We start from the raw sequence: 10219 nt of genomic DNA, 5'->3' as shown, positions 1-10219 counted from the left end.
GCCGCAGACGCGGTTCTCGCCGGGGGTTCTCTCGCCCCGCTGCCCCCTTTCCCCAGCCTTCGGAACGGGGAGTGGGCGCCCCGCTACCCCCCGCCAGGCAGATAGTGTGCTCCTCCGCTTCCTTCCAGTTCTCTGACCCCTTCGACTCTCCCTCCCTCAGGCCCCGGGTGGCAAGGTGCGGAGGCCCGACCCCACCGCCGGGCCCAGGATTGTTTACTCACTCATCCTCCATCCTGAGCCGCAGGGACCTGCCGCTAGGGCGCCTGCGCACCGCGGCCCCGCCCCCACGCCGCGGCCCCGCCCCGCGCCTCCTCCCGGCGCGTGCGCACTGCGTTGCCCGCGACCGCTGGTCAGGCCGGCTGGGCATCCTTCTTCGCACTTCTGCGGTTTGGCGCCAATACCCCAAACTCGGGAGTCCGAGGTGGTGCAACCCGATCCCGACGGTTTCCAAGGCGGCGCTGTCAGGGGACAGGAAGGGCTCTTGGGAAACCTCCCGGAGCCATTAATATCTTTAAGACTTTATCCAGTAGTTGCATCATCCCCACACGCTAGTGACATGCCTCACTTCATAATTTGAAACCAACCTGGAACCCCTTCATTGCAGATCCTTCACATCTACAAATACCCCCAAACGCCCGTCTATGGGCTCTAAGTTATCATTCTTGCTTTATTTACACCGGACTGCCCTATTTCTGTCAATAGTTTTCTCAGTCACTCAGATTCAAATCAGTTGCCTTGAGTCAAAGTATCTTCTCACAAGATACCTATAAGTTACCAAAGGAAAAAGAGTAACTTTACAGGGGAGAAATCTGGCAGACATCACCTCGACCAAGTGATCAAAGTTAACATTACTAGTGCTGAGAGATATTCTTACTAGGTACCTCTCAATAGGATGCAATGAGAAGGGTACAGAATCACTTACATAGTTGTCTTGAAAAAAATGCATAAGCTGAGTTAATCATGAGGAAGCATCAGACAAATCCAAAATAAGGGGCAGTTTACACAATAACTAGCCAGTATCTTCAAAAATGTCAAGGTCAAAAAAGGCAAAGGGTGAGGAACTGTCCAGATTAGAGGAGACTGAGCAGACAGGACAACTAAATGTAACGGGTGATCCTGGCTTGGATCCTCGTCCAGAAAAAGCACACCAGTGGGATAACTGATGACATTAGAATAAGGTCTGTAGATTAGTTAATAGTATTTTTTCCATCTTAATTCCTGGTTTCGGCAATCGCATTTCTTCAACATTTGAGGAAGTTGGCTCCAGGGCATAGAGGAACTCTCTACCACTTGTAACTCTTTTGTAAATCTGAAATTATTTCAAAATATAAAGTTAAAACTTAAAATACAAAATAACATTACCTTAAATTTGTCTCCACAGACATAATTTTAAAGCCTATAATCATTTTTTTCTTCAAATAATTTTCATGACAACTCTATGAAGTAGGTAGGAAGGATTTCAGTTTTACACACGAGGCTATTCTGGTGTAAAGGAGTTAAAAGACTTGCCTCACACAGATGAAAAACTGTTCTGTCGGATCTTAAACTCGGGTCTCTGGATTGCAGATTTAGTGTTCTTTTCCTTATATCAGAACCTTTGACTTCTCTGTTTTCCTCTTGCTTATATCCAATTCACAAGCAAATCAAGGCAAATATTCCTTAATACTTGGCAATTTTCAATGATGTTCCTTTCCATTCCAAATGCTTTCTAGACCAGTGGTTCTCAAATTTGGTTCACATTGAAATCACCTGGGGAGTTTTAATAACTACTGATTTCTTCCTCCCACCTTCAGAGAGCCTGATACATTGGTCTGGGGTTTGGCTTGGGCTTCAAGAATTCTCAGAGCATCCCAGGTGATTCCACTGTGTAACCGAGTTTGAGAACCATTACACTACATAAATAATTGTTGAAATAAAGAGTATTGGTTTAGGGCTTCCCTGGTGGCGCAGTGGTTGAGAGTCCGCCTGCCGATGCAGGGGACACGGGTTCGTGCCCCGGTCCGGGAAGATCCCAGATGCCGCGGAGCGGCCGGGCCTGTGAGCCATGGCCGCTGAGCCTGCGCGTCCGGAGCCTGTGCTCCGCAGCGGGAGAGGCCACAACAGTGAGAGGCCCGCATACCGCAAAAAGAAAAAAAAAAAGAATATGGGTTTAAAGGGGGGGGAAGGGGACAGGCAGCAGGTTAAAAAAAAAAGGAATCTGGGTTATCTAAGGAGAGATGTTCAGAAGATCTGAATGTCAAGACTGAGACTGGAGAGCAGTTTGAGAAGCATCAGCTCATTGTTGTTAACTAATACCATGGGAGTGGACCACTTGGTTTTCAGGAAGTATGCCAAGTGACAAGAGGAGAGATACAAAGACATTCTGTGATAACAAAGAAAATATGGTTACAAAAATATTTTGAGGTGGAAAGGAAGAAAGGAGAGGGGATCTATCTGTACATATCAGAGTGTACAATGCAGCTCAAGCTCCACCTCCTCCTGCCAGCCCTCCAGGATCTTCCCCAGCTTCAACTCCATTACCACTTTACACTCGCTACCAGGCTGTCTACCTCTCTGATATCCATCACAATGTTTGACATAGGACTAAACCCAGGGTTTAGTTATCCTTGTTCACTAGAGGATTATAAAACCAACTTTCCACATCACCAGTAAGTGTGGGGTTCTTGGGGAAAATTTGTCTGCCAATTGGTTCCTCTCTCCCTCTCTGATGGGAGAGAGTTTTTCCTGAGACCAGGCTCCTTCTTAGCTGACCATGGTCCATGAGACGTTATCAGCCAATCTTTGGCCAGCGCTTCCTCTAACTTTTTCTTTTCCAACCCTTTACGTCTTTGCCCTATAAATTCGTAGAAAAACTGTTGGCAAGTGGTCAGCTACTAGACCTTTGAAAAACAGTACCATCACCCCTGCCCCACTCCTCCCAGCCCCACCCCCAGGCAGTTAATAGGAGAAAGGAATAACTGTGTCACTCCTGGCTTCCAGTTGCTCATCTTGCTCTTAAATTGGAGGCCTCTGGGGCTGAAGGAAACTGGACAAAGTGTGCTGAGTAGCCTAATAGGACTTTTTTTTTTTTTTCCTGAAAGTTCCCCATTGTGGAAAAATAAAATAATGTGTTTAATTTCTGAAACCTGATGCCTGATTTGCCTTGGCAGCCATTCTCCTGGGCTTGGCCGAGAGTCCAGCAACACTAATATACTGATTAATACCAGCTCAACTTGCTCCCTGGAGAAGAAGAGCATTATTTACTTGACCATTTTCTTAAATCCTTTTTAATTTGCATGTATTTTAGCATGATCTTATTGGCTTTAACATGCTGTATCTCTGACCACTGGCCCCAAAGAAGCCTCAGGGAAGACTGTTCTGCTCGGTGCACTCACAACCCCATCACAAGCAAGATTTTGTTCCACCCAGTGATTAGAAATGACATGTCACGTGTTCTGTTTCTTCTGGGGCAGGCAAGTTCTAAGTGTACTTTTGTCCCCTGCTGGTCTTCAGGCCACTAGTAGAAAGGGAGGGAGCTGATGCTTCCCAGAATTCAAACAGGGCTTTCTGCACTGTTCCATCCTCCCTTCCAACTTTCCTCCCTTCCACGGTAACCCCTCTGCTCATTCTGCCCCTCCCTTGTAAAGCCCACAGGGATATCAAATAGCTTTTCTCTGAAGGGACACAGAGGATTGAGGAACCGTTGGGCCCCAGACAGTCCCTGACAGGGAAATGTAAACACAGCTGTGGAGATGGGAGCAACCCATCTTCCCTCCTCCCGCATTTCCCACCCAGAAGCAGGGAAAGGCCACCCTGCTGGGGAGAAACAAACAAGCAAACAAAACAAAGCACAGCCTTAAAGCCTGCATGAAGGTCACCAGAAACAAGCTGCTGCCCAGGCCTTGACCGGGCCAGCTGAAGTGCCAGACCCCTCCCTGAACACTTAGAGCAAAGGCAGCTCCAAAGCAAGTTGAGGTCTGGACATTACCGAGCCTGGAAACATGGCTCGATTTTTGAAGCCTCTCCACTCCTGGACATTTTGTCTTCTAATCTCAAAACCCAGCTTTCCGCCTCAGGTACTTATCTCCTGACCCCTAGTTGCTTAAGGATCATAAAAATGCATTCAATTCAGCAAGTAAGAACAGGCCCACAATAAACCCTTGTCCATGGCTCTTAGAAGTTTAAACTCTGAACCTTCAAGCCAAAATATTAGAAAGGGCCTCCTTAGCTTTTGTTAATTACAAAATAAATAATTCCAGCAGGAAGGAGAATTACTTTGGGGGATTATTCGGTGGGATTCAGGCCTTGCTTTGCACATACTGAGAAAGCTCCAACCCCACAGCTAGGGTGGTGCTGCCCATTCTCACTCTCTTGGCACAGTTAATGCAGGGCCTTGATCCCACGGGACACGCTCTTGGCACGGCGCTGCCTGGGAAGTAGCTCTGATCGGGTGGACAGCTAATGAGCTGTGCTTCCTTCCTGGCCATCAGGGCCCTCAACTGTAAAACTGCAGAAGTAGAAAGACAATAATAGCCTTCAAATACTGACCACTCAGTAGGTGCCTGGCATTGTGCTAAGTGCTTTACAGTAGGCCATCTCGTTCCATATGAAGCCAGCAATATTCTTACACTCATTTTACAACTGAGGAAACCAGGGCTTAAAGAGATTCTGGAACTTGGCCAAGGTCAGCCAGCTGGTAAATGGCAGGGCCAGGATTTGGGCCCCATCATTCTGACTCCAAACCTACTCTCTAAACCACTCTCTAAAACCTCCTCTTTTCTCTGAGGTCTTCTAGCTCTGAATCACAAGTCTGGATTTTCTCCATGGTTTTTTCCTTTCACTGGTGGTGCCAGGAAGAGAAATGTGTTTGGGACTCTCCTCTGCAAGTTCAGAGGAAAACAGTTCCTAATAGACAAGGGGCTCCTTACTTCCTCTGTACTAGAGATGCCAATCAAAGCTGGACACTGGACAGACCCCCATATCAGCAGGGCACAGCCTGTGTGAAAGACAAACAAATCCTAGCCAGACAGGAAAGGGGAGTTCCCCTTGGTTCTGTGACTCCCCCTTCTTTCTTCCCTGGCTTATCCGCAGGGTCCCATGCTGCTGATACTACGGCCCTTTGCACCCCACTGCAGCTAGGATGAGATACAAGGCTATGGAAACTCTTTTGGAGAAAGAAAAGTATCATACATAATCTACAGATTCCATGAACGACATTGTATGGAAAGAACCAAAAATAAATCACATTTCTTTATACATTTAACAAATTGCTTTTAGCATTCACATATTCATTAGCTATTGGACTGTAGGTGAACCTACATCATCTCGTACAATCCTTGCAAGATGCCTGGGGGTAGGTACTTTTATCCCTGTTTTACAGAGAAGAACATTGAGGCTCAGGGAGACTGACAACGTTGGCCATGGCCACATGACTGGTAAGTAGGAGGGCTGGAATTCAAACCCAGGCTAGGACTATCTGACTCCAAAGCCTGTATTCTTTTCAATAAAGAGTGTTGTGTAATGAAAACAACCAAAATTATGAAATGGGAAGGATCCCAGAATATCTTGGAAACAGAGCTTCATAACTATATGTGGTACACATTATAATAGTAACTACCATTCATTGCATGCTTACTAGTGCCAGACATCGGGCCAAATGCTTTAACACGCTTCATCGCTACTGCTCAGTGAGATACATGCTAGTAACCCCATTTCTGCAGGTAAGAAAACAGGCAAGCTCAAAGGGATTAAGTAACTTGCACAAGGTCACATAAGTGACCTTCTGTCTACAGGTTGGATAGCAGGTTGACTTCCATCAGGTGTTAACCTTTCTTAGCCTCAGTTTCCTCCTTTGTAAAGTGGGTTGCTATGGTACCTACTATAATGGAGTTGTGAGGGTTTTTTTGATGGTGGTGGTGGTGGTTTTTGTTGTTTGTTTGTTTTGGCCACGCCACAAGGCATGCGGGATCTTAGCTCCCCAACCAGGGATCGAACCCATGCCCCCTGCAGTGGAAACGTGTAGCCTTAACCACTGGACCACCAGGGAATTCCCTGAGTTGTGATTTTTAAGTGAAACAATTTGTATGAAGCACTGAGCACACTGCTTGGCTCCCTCAGGGCATCCCCATGTTACACAACACCTAGACTTCTGGGGTGCTGGGGAGGGGTGGAAGGATTCCTGGGGATGGTTTCAGAGGACAGTCCTAAGGAATGGAAGAAGGGTGAAAGCAATCCTGGCATCTGGCATTGGGTCCTGACAGCAACCATGAGTCAGCCCCAGGTGCCGAGGGACCAGCAGTGTTCTCAGCACTGCTGGGTGTGTGCTGTGGTCTCTTGGCCATGGTCCTCTTCAGTCACACTGTCTGAACGTCATTCTTATAAATCTGGCCTGGGTTCTTTTCAGAAAAACAGCCTCCACCATGTGATGTCATGGTCCAGCCTTGGTCAGGGAAGGAAGCAGGGAGGAGGTTGTGTGTACAGAGTTGGGTGAAACAGGATCTTCTTATCTCTGGAGGGGCCCATCTGGTCCTGGAAGAAACTCTCTACCCTTCTCCCCTCCCTTCAAGACTCAGTAAAGAATCAATATTCTGATCTGGAGTGAGAGGGAGGTGATAAATCTAATGGTTAAGACCTGAAGCTTAGCATCAAACGGTCCTGGGTTCATATCCTGGCTTTGCCAATTACTTCCTCTGGGACCTTGAGAAAATCACTCCTGTTTTCCCCCATTTCACCCGTGGACAAGATAATTCTGATGTTATGGTGATGAAGTTTTAAGAAATGCTTGGAAATCACTCAGCATATGTGTCAGGGAATACACTCTGCAACACATAGTAATTGTTCAATAAACGTTGCTACTATTAAGTCCCCAGCAGTTGATGAGGAACATGGCTTGACAATTTTCTCTGCTTTTTACATATAACTTATAGATATTATAAGAGAGCCAGCGTTTTCTCCAATAACCATTCTTCCCTGTGAGAGGTGGTCAGGCTCCTCACGCCAGCACCCTGGAGATGAGGAGGCTGGGGAGAGATGGAGTAGTTGTGTCCCTACCCCTTTGTCTTCCCTCCCTTAGCCAGCTGGCTCCCTGGCTGTAGCTCTTCTGGTTCTCCCTGCTGCCTCCCTGCCCTCTGAAGAAGCCTGTCTCCTCTCTCCAGATTGGAAAGATTAGCTGCCCCCAGCCAGAACTTCGGGCTTCCCTGACCCTGGCTCTCCCCCACACCTTCTCCTGTGCTCTGCTCTTTATTTTGCAGACAGCTGGGGAAGAGGCCAGCACGTATGATTGTCTCTATGCAGTAGAAAAGCTAATTCCTGGATGCTCTGCATGTAATTTCATTGTGTAGGAGGCCCCCAGTGCTTTTGACTCCCCCTATGTTGTTCTGGACTTGTCTGTGTGCATAGGGGGAAGGCTGAGGATTAGAAGTGGCACTCCTCCTTAGGATCAAGTTACCTCTCCCCCTGCTCCAGGCAGGATGACCTTTGGCCCCTAATAGGAAGGGAAATTTACATGGCAGTTAAGATCCCTGCCCAGGAGAAGTCAATATAGGTTGAGGCCAGAAATCTCAGGTCAATGTCCAGCTGGATCGAACCAGATCCCTCTCTTCCCAAGCACTGGTGGTGGGAGTGGGCTAAGGACAGAGGAATAAGGGATTGTGTAGGAAACTCAAAGCCTAGACTCTACTAGATATAAGGAAAAAAGACTGAAGACAATACTACACTGCAGTTAAAAGGAAAGAGGCACAGCTGTATATGGTATCATGGAAAGATGACCCAAGACATTACTAATTTTTAAAAAGTTGCTGAACAAGGATATTAATTCCCATTTATGCTTTTTTTAGGTCCAAAATACCTGGGGGAGGTGAGAAAGGAATGGGGTTATAACGTTTTCTGTGTTTAAGTATTCTGCAATGAGTCTATACTTACGTATTACTTGCAATTAAAAAGTATGTCTTTATAGCAAAAAGTATATATTTTAAAGCAGAAACAGGCTTAGAAAGGAAGGGTAACGGCCCGCAGGGGTGGAAAATACGACTTCCCATGAAAGAGCCAGCCCCTGTCCCTAATGAAGCCCTTCTCTGGCCCCTTGCTGCAGATCCTGGGACTATTTCCTATGGCAACTTGGAAAAGGTGAGGTCTCTAGCCCCGTTCAGTCCCAAAGGACCCCCATAGCAGCAGACCCGCAGTTACCAGGATGCCCCCAGGGGTCAAATGAAAACAGCCAAACATCCAACTGGCTAGGAAATGTGAGAAGAGGAGAATCAGGAGGGGAGGAAATTTCCAGATTCTCCAACAGGTTTGAACTCCCGAGTTCAGGGAGGATTACAACAAGCTCTCCTTTGAGGTCTCCCCATCATGATGCAAGCTTAATTCCAACTCTAGGCTAAAATACCACTTTCTACCAAGTCACTTGTATTTTCCCTTTTGCTTTTTATATATGAAAATATATAATTATATATATATAATTTTATTTTATATATGAAATGTTTATTTTATATATGAAATATATAAAATATAGATTTTATATATAAAATATAGATTTTATATATGAAAATGTTGAGCTCCAAAGATGTGAAATGGCCTACCTAAGGTTACACAGCAAGACAGAGGCAAAACCTGCCTTCAGAGTCCTAACCAATGTTTGTTTGTTTTTATCCATTATACCATACTGCCTTATTTACAACCCAACATTTGTTTTTGTCAGCTTTAATCTTGATCCCAACCCTAGCCTTTACCCACTGTGGGCTCAGGTGCCTCTGGCCAGTGGAAATGGCTGATTTTGCTTTCTGCCCCTCCTTGCTTCCTCCTCCCATCTTATCACCTAGAAATCTCCCTCTTGACCATGTTTCCTTCTTTTTTTTTTTTTTTTGCGGTACGCAGGCCTCTTACTGTTGTGGCCTCTCCCGTTGCGGAGCACAGGCTCCGGACGCGCAGGCTCAGCGGACACGGCTCACGGGCCCAGCTGCTCCGCGGCATGTGGGATCCTCCCGGACCGGGGCACAAACCCGTGTCCCCTGCATCGGCAGGCGGACCCTCAACCACTGTGCCATCAGGGAAGCCCCCATGTTTCCTTCTTGAAAAGGGCAATCACAGGTGGGAGGGAAGGAACGGAGTTTGTCCCTGGCCTGAAGTGACTCCAAGGCAGCCTGGCTCTTTTCTGCCCATTGCAGAAGATGACCCTCACCAGGAAGGCTTTGGGGTTCATGCCAAGTGGGCCAATTCCCTTCTCCCTCTGGATGCCTTGCTAAAGCAACCTCTTGATCCTAGCTATGGAGGAACAACAGGTTATCAGTGGCCATGATTTAAGAGCCTAGGACCCCGAGATGAAGATTTGAAGAGAGATGGTGCAAGATAATTTGTGGGGGGAAGGAATCATAAACTGGGACAACAGCAGCAGCTGAGTCCAAGGGTCAGTGTCTGGGAGTAATTTAGGAAAGTTCGGTGCTGACAGCTGTGTCTGGAGTTGAACGTCATGGCCAAATCAGCTCCTGGGATCCTCGGCTGCTTCAGGCCTACGAAGCTCTGGCTCAGGACACAGAGACAGCTGTGGTGTGGCAGAAGTCAGGGCCGCTGGGGCCCCAGGCTCAGCCTTGCTGTTGCTCAGCTGTGTGGCTTTAGGCAAGTCCTTAGGAAAGGAGGAAAGGAAACTAGCATCTGCCTAAGTGAGTGCAGTGCCCTTTCACAAGTGTCACTCTCACTACAGATTAGTGAGGAGGGTAACGTCCCTGTTTCACATGGGAGGAATCTGAGGATTCATGAAGGTAACTGAGGTCATTCCAGGCTATATAGCTGGAAAATGGGAAGACAGAATTAGGACTCAGAGCTTCTGAGCTCAAGTCCTGGGCACTTTCCCCTGGGCTTTAGCTTCTTCCTCTGTAAATAATGTACCCACCTCATGAATGAAGTCACACATTGTAGGTTCTAAACCTTCCCTTTTCACAACCTTGGCCCGGAGGAGTTGTGGCCACCTTCTTCTTGGGAATGTAACAGTCTTACTTTTGCCACTGCACTCAATCTGGTTCGTGGGTCTAGGCCCCAGGGGGTGCCTCGAAGGCAGGGTATTCGGACTTTGCTTTCCCCTCTACCTCTATCCCCAGGCCTTCTCCAGACTCCGAAGGTCTGGCTCCCTCTTCTCCTCCTCCTCCTCGATTTTGGCAGGCGGGCTGACATCAGTGGGTGTTCCCAAGGAAAGGGAACTCTGAGCTGAGCTCCACGGGCCCCTTCCCCCACGGCCCCGGACAGCCCC

At 47.4% G+C, this 10219-nt stretch overlaps 1 protein-coding gene across 1 annotated transcript in view; it reads right to left on the bottom strand.

Moving 5' to 3' along the window:
• Nucleotides 1-265, bottom strand: part of EZH1 (enhancer of zeste 1 polycomb repressive complex 2 subunit) — a 31379-nt gene extending 31114 nt beyond the window's left edge. The window contains exon 1 of the mRNA XM_024742842.1: nucleotides 222-265. The gene's annotated coding sequence lies outside the window, so the exon portion shown is untranslated. The remainder of the gene's footprint in view (nucleotides 1-221) is intronic.
• Between the last annotated feature and the right edge of the window lie 9954 nt (nucleotides 266-10219).

This window comes from Neophocaena asiaeorientalis, unplaced genomic scaffold, assembly GCF_003031525.2.
Source record: "Neophocaena asiaeorientalis asiaeorientalis breed wild unplaced genomic scaffold, Neophocaena_asiaeorientalis_V1.1 scaffold1, whole genome shotgun sequence".
NCBI classification, from domain to species: Eukaryota; Metazoa; Chordata; class Mammalia; order Artiodactyla; family Phocoenidae; genus Neophocaena; species Neophocaena asiaeorientalis.
This window is presented reverse-complemented; position numbering and strand designations above follow the sequence as displayed.